This window comes from Pezoporus flaviventris, unplaced genomic scaffold (assembly GCF_033815535.1).
Source record: "Pezoporus flaviventris isolate CSIRO_AGI_PZ_B2104156 unplaced genomic scaffold, CSIRO_AGI_Pfla_v1 ptg000006l, whole genome shotgun sequence".
In the NCBI taxonomy this organism is placed as follows: domain Eukaryota; kingdom Metazoa; phylum Chordata; class Aves; order Psittaciformes; family Psittacidae; genus Pezoporus; species Pezoporus flaviventris.
The window spans coordinates 6,250,051-6,256,086 of NW_026892554.1; positions in this window are offsets into that span (position 1 = coordinate 6,250,051).

Here is a 6,036-nt window from a genome sequence, read left to right on the forward strand (position 1 = left end):
TGCTGTCACCTTTCTCCTCTGCAAGAATAATAACAGAGGGACTAAAACCTGTCAGAAGACTCCTCACGGCAATAGCTGCATCAGCTGCCTTTGTCTTCAAACCATCCCAAAGGTATTTAGCTCCCAAGGGGGATTCACAATCCAGACTTTTCTGGGCGGGAAAGGGAAAAGGGTGAGGGGAATCCTTCAGGAATTTGGCCACATCTGCTGCTCCAAATTTACTGCCTCACATCTGAAAAAGTCCATGTAAGGCAAAAGAGAGCCTTAACTAAAAACTGTTCACCAGGCATATCTTAAAGGGTAGATACTTACATAGACACAGTTATAACCACATCTTAACAGTCCAAAAGCAAAGTGATATCAGCTTCTGCATTATCAGCTCCATGTTTAATAGGATGAAAGTAAAGGAGTTTAGAAGCATGGAGGCTATTGGTACTAAAGTCAACAAGCAAGAGTGTTATGGAATGAGCTTCCGGTTACAACCCATTTTTGGGCAAATTCAGGTTTGTGCCCTGAAAAATGTTTTTAAACTAGCCAGAAAGAGTAAATTGGGGTTTTAATAAAGGATTGCTGTAACTTAGAAATATATGAGTAGCTCTACTGACAATAATTCCTGATTTCTGAAGCTATTGTTCATTAAAAATATGAAGAGATTTCAAGTTCAAAGGTTACGCTTAAATTGCCAGCAACATAATGAGAATCTTTAAAGCCCTGGCTTGGAAGGTGAAGCGGGGAAACAGTGAGATGTTCCTTAAACATGAAGTGGAAGGGTTTGTGAAAATGTGGTTTGGGTGGAAAAAGCCAAACTTTTACAATGAGTGTACAGAGCCTTGTGTTGGAAAACAGGGGCCTCTGAATCTGCAAGCATCATCACAGTGCAACAGAGGTTCACAGAACATGAGGAGTTAAATCTTCCTTTCCGTTGACAGGACTATTTTTTTCCTCCTGCTCTGAGAAATAACCTGGTTAAGACTCCTTGGAACAGCTGTTTTCTACCATCCTCGTCATCTGTTTTTCAAATTACCCAGATACTAAGTGATTATTTCTTATGATTTCAGCCTGAGAGCATCTGGAATTCTTGAAAACTCCCATCACTTCAGGTTTCCCTTCCACCTCCTTTACATCCTGTCTTCCACTCTTTGGTCTCAAAATTAATTTTCCCCTAACATGCTGATGTTCTTGAACTTAGAGATCTGGCAGGTTCTCAGCTCATGAGGTATAGGCATGTATGCAGAGGAAATGGTATTAACTATTATTCGTTAATCCTGACTATTCAAAATCTTGTCTTTGTCGTAATAATTCCAAGAGAAAGGACTGAGTTGATCATAAAATGGCTGCTGTTGTATGATAATTCCTCAGGTCTTTAGGGAACACAAACTATGTGACCAGAGCTCAGCCTTCTGCTGAAATGAAGAAATTGCTCTCCTTCCCATTCTATTCAGTAGATCTCGATCACAGTGGTCAAATCCACGAGCTTGCTACCTAACTCAAAGTGTATTCCAAAGGTGAGTCAGTGTCTAAGATGCAGACCACAGGCCTGAAGAGCTCAGTGGTGGAACATTGACCAATAAACTTATGACCTGAAAGTTAACATCAAACAGCAGGATGGGCAGCGTGAGTGTGGCTGTGAAGGAGTAGAAGGAAAGAATGGCTGCATACATTAAAGAAATGAGACACGATATCCTCGTTCACAGCACGACACACTCTACAGATCCATGACAACGTGGCACCTCGAGTTTAAATGAATCAAATGTATTTTGCTAGGTTTGTAACAAGATATTGCATATCCTGCAATTTGCCACCTGCTGCCCACGTTATTCAATGTGCATCCTAAATCAGGTATCCTTCACTATAATTGCACTTGGTCTGCCAATTATCAAACACACCTCTGCTTCCCTTGAACCAACCTAAACTGATTCATCAGGGGTCAGCGCTGCGTTCTCCTCTGCAGCGCAGCAATAAGACAGGACTTGTGATTTCTTATTTGGTTTCCTTATACAAATTCCTCGATGGAATACACCAGGGACTCAAAATGAGTTTTATTTGTCTGCCTTCAGGTCATTTGTGGTGATTGCATACTCTTTGTAAAGGTTACGACTGTCAGCACCACGTTGCTTTGATGTAGCAGTATTCCGCTAACTGCTAACTCACAGATGCTTGCAGTCTGTCCCGCTGTCACAACATCTCATCCTCATGATATCACCACAGCTTAGAGGGACCTTATCTTGCAAGTCTTTCTCCCTATGAATAAACAGTGATGGATTTTGTGGCCTGGTTTGTTCCCTGAAATGTGGAGTAGAGGGATGCATGATCTCCACCTGGGCAAGCCACACAGCAGCCTCAGTGTTGGGCCCTGTTCCACATGTGTGAGAGTGATGAGTTGTTGGTCTGCTGAGAAACTGGGTGCTTTTGAATCTACCTGTCTGAGCACAACTGAGAGAAATGTGAGTGATGTGCAGGGTCTGGGAGTGCTGAGTTATCTCACTCACTCTGACACGAAAGTCTTCACACTGTGGCCCATAAAGTTAACCCTGCTCATAGCCATCAGTGACAGATAATCCAGGCAAAAAGCTATACTAATGCAGCTACACATCTTTTAGGGTCTGAGGTGGGATCTCTATGTGCCAGGTGTGCTTGAAATTAGATTTAGCACCTGTAGCACATCATTGCAGACAGCCCTTAATGAAAACGCCCTGGGTCAGCAGTCAGAGGATGATCTTTGACCTAAGACCACTATGGTCTACAGGCTCATAAACAGCTAAAATGAAACCAGAGCAGTGTCCAGTAAGAATCACAGGCTGGAGAAGGACCTTTAGAAGCATTCATCTGTCTGATTGATCTGGATTTGACTGTGCTGAGCTTGGGAAATAAACTCAGGACTGAAGCTGTGCTACCTGACACCATTGCTGCTGAATTGGCACCACTGAGGTCAGTGAATGATGGGTTGAATTTTTGTCCCACCTGGATTTTGAACACTCAGCAGCTTCCAGACACCAACGCCCTTCCTCACAAGCACATCCATCATGACTGGCATTGATAGATTAGCCAAGGAGTGACTGGACATGAACTAATGAGCACCATTCAGCTAAGGCAGGCGCATACTAAAAGGACAGCATAATGGAAGCTTTCATTCCACAGGATGCATCTGCACTGGAGACCTTGTCCGGCCATAGCTTTGCAAACCCACAAACCCCTCTAGTCTGTTCGGGATGCAGAACATTGTACAGATTCTGAAAGCCACTAAGTGAACGTAACGTCCTTCCCCATGGAGCCAAACTAGCACAGCAGCTTCTGTGGAGGTGTCCAAACCCACCACACCTGCTGGGATAGGATCAGGGTATGCCAGAAATGGTAGTAAAATATCTGATAATGTTGACACCAGGACCATGGCTGGGTGGAAGCTGTGATCTTCTTCTGAAAGACAGTTTAAGGTGAAGAGACAAGTGGATAGAGACAATTTCCAGGATCACAGGGGAAAATGAGACTCATAGAACACCCAACAGCCTCTCAAGACTAAGAGCAGACCTGTAGCCTAAAGTAGCTATAGCCTAAAGTAGACCCTATAGCCTAAAGCAGCCATTTCCCTGCAGCTATGTCTTAGGATTGAGCTCGCAGTTACAATTCTCAGCCCTGCCTCACTCCTCCTTCTTTGTTCCATCTTCTTGTCCTCTCTTCAAGGTCTAAATTCATGGATCAACAATCTTCACATGCTATGGTAGAAATGACCCTGTTTAAAATGTCTCTGATCGAGGATTACCCAGAAACCTCAGAAGCTGAGAGTTTTATCTGTGAAAGGCAAAAGTTTTCCCTCTTCACAACATGCTTTCCAGTATATTTTACTTAACACCCTGGAGTCTGCAACAACTGTTTCTCATTTGTAGCATCGTCTTTTCCATATGACACGTGTGACCAAAACCCTGATGTAAATACTGTGGCATTGCATATCTTTATGAGTACACACTGTCACATTCTCTTTTGAAGATAACTGGCAGCATACTGGATGCAAAGAACAGCTGGAAGTAAGGGAGCAAGAAGGAGATCAGATGAAACTGTGAGTAAATACCATAGTGATGGTGTAGTGTGGGCGTTAGCTGAGAGATTCCTAGAAAACAGCACTAAACTAATGGCCCCTTGGCTTTAAAAATTATTTACTTGTTCTTCTAAACCCAAAGATCAATTGGCAGAGAGTTACTAGGGATGAATTAGGATATAGCCAATGCAGATTTGATGGTTGTTTTTTTGTCAGAAAGGTACATTTCACACCCATCAAATATTTATTTAATTAATACCCAGCTTTAGGAATCCACCACAGGGTTTCTCTTGCCAGAGTTTCTGTCTGGGAGAGGCAGCTCCATAGAGAACATTGCAGCACAGATCTTCCTCAGAGCAACATCTGGCAATAGAATGGTAATTGATGTTGTATAAAAAAAATAGATCATCTGTATGCTATTTCCCACCCTCCTCAGGAGGGAACCTTTTAATTGGCTGATAATATCCCCCCTTCAGTCTGTCCTCTGAGAGGATTATATAAATCAGGCATCTAAAAGGACAAGGGATTCCCAGGAGAGAATCCGTAAAGAACAGAGAGTTTATGGCACAGCCATCCTACTGCCTCCCCCCAAGATACACAGAGGTCCAAATCCTCATCTTGCATGGTCACAGAGTTCCTGTTGAACAAAAACTCCCACTAATGAATATTTGCTTCTATCTCACCAGGAAAATCCCATTGAGTGTCTCCATCCAAACCCCAGTTCCAGCTGTGAATTAACAAGGGAAAGGAGTTTGGGCTCCACTCTGTCCACTGCAGGAGGCGACAGCCACACAGATTCCCTTCCCAATAGGGTCTGTTCATGGCCTGTTTGATGGAAGGCTCTTCCAACACTGTCCAGCCTCCTGGCTGCTTCAAGACCGACTGCCCTCAGCTACCACTCACTGTGCTTACAAATGTGCTCTGAGAGATGCATTGAGCTTGTGTTTCCTTTAAGCAGCAAGGTTCCTCCAGTACTTCAGATGAATTTGCAAGCTGTCTTTCCATGCAACAAAGCTTTCTGCCATGCTGGCTGTTCACTGCCAGCTTTCACAGCAAGTTCATCCCATTCTCCCCATAACCCTGCCTGCACAAGCCAGTGAGCGGCTCATCAGTCAGGCTGTGCTCATGCCTCTGGCACCCTGTTTGCTGCTTCATGGTGGAAGAGGAATCCAATCTCTGCCCCAGCAGGAGCTGGTACTTGGAGGCTGCAAGGGACAGGCAACTGCCATTTACTCCGTGCCACAATTCCTGCTGCCCTCTTCCCCATCAGGCACAGGATGTGTTTTTCCCATTCTTACTGCTATGGCTGCCAGAAAAAGGCAGCAGTTTCCTGCATTGCATTCAAGTGCTTTGACCTTTTCCCTGTTCCACACTTCAGCAGTTCTGGTTTTCTCTGGTTTGCAAAGTCATTAAGCCAAAAAGAGGGCGAGAGCGTGATCTTCTTAACATGGAAAAGAGAAGCTTCATACAACTGTGGTTCACCAACCAGCCACTGAAAAACCTGGGCATGCAATTAAATAACAAGCACCTCGGCCATAGTAAGGATAAGGTCACAGAAAATTAAAAGTGAGAGTGAAAGAGCATTTGCAACTGTGGTGCCGCAGCCCAACTGCACCTCCTGCTATAGGACTCCAGTCTAGAGGCAGGAATAAAACAAGTATCCTCCCAGAGATCACATTATTTCACTAATTCAAATTAGCATGAGGATGGGTTACAGATAATGATTTACTTGACTAAGCAAACCCCAACGCTTGGACAGAATCGATTTGCAACCAGCTGCATCTAACCATGTGATTGTATCATGGTGGGTTAATGACAGAACCCAGATCAATTCATGGTTTTTGTCTTCAAAGGGGAAACGAAAAAGAAAGAAAGAAAAAGAGCATCTATTTGCCTTCATTTCCTGCATTGATGAAGATGCTTCCAATACTTGCAATTACTCTCTTCTCGAGAAAGGAATTAATTAGCATCATAATGTATCTTCAAAGTTACAAGAAGAATAAAGG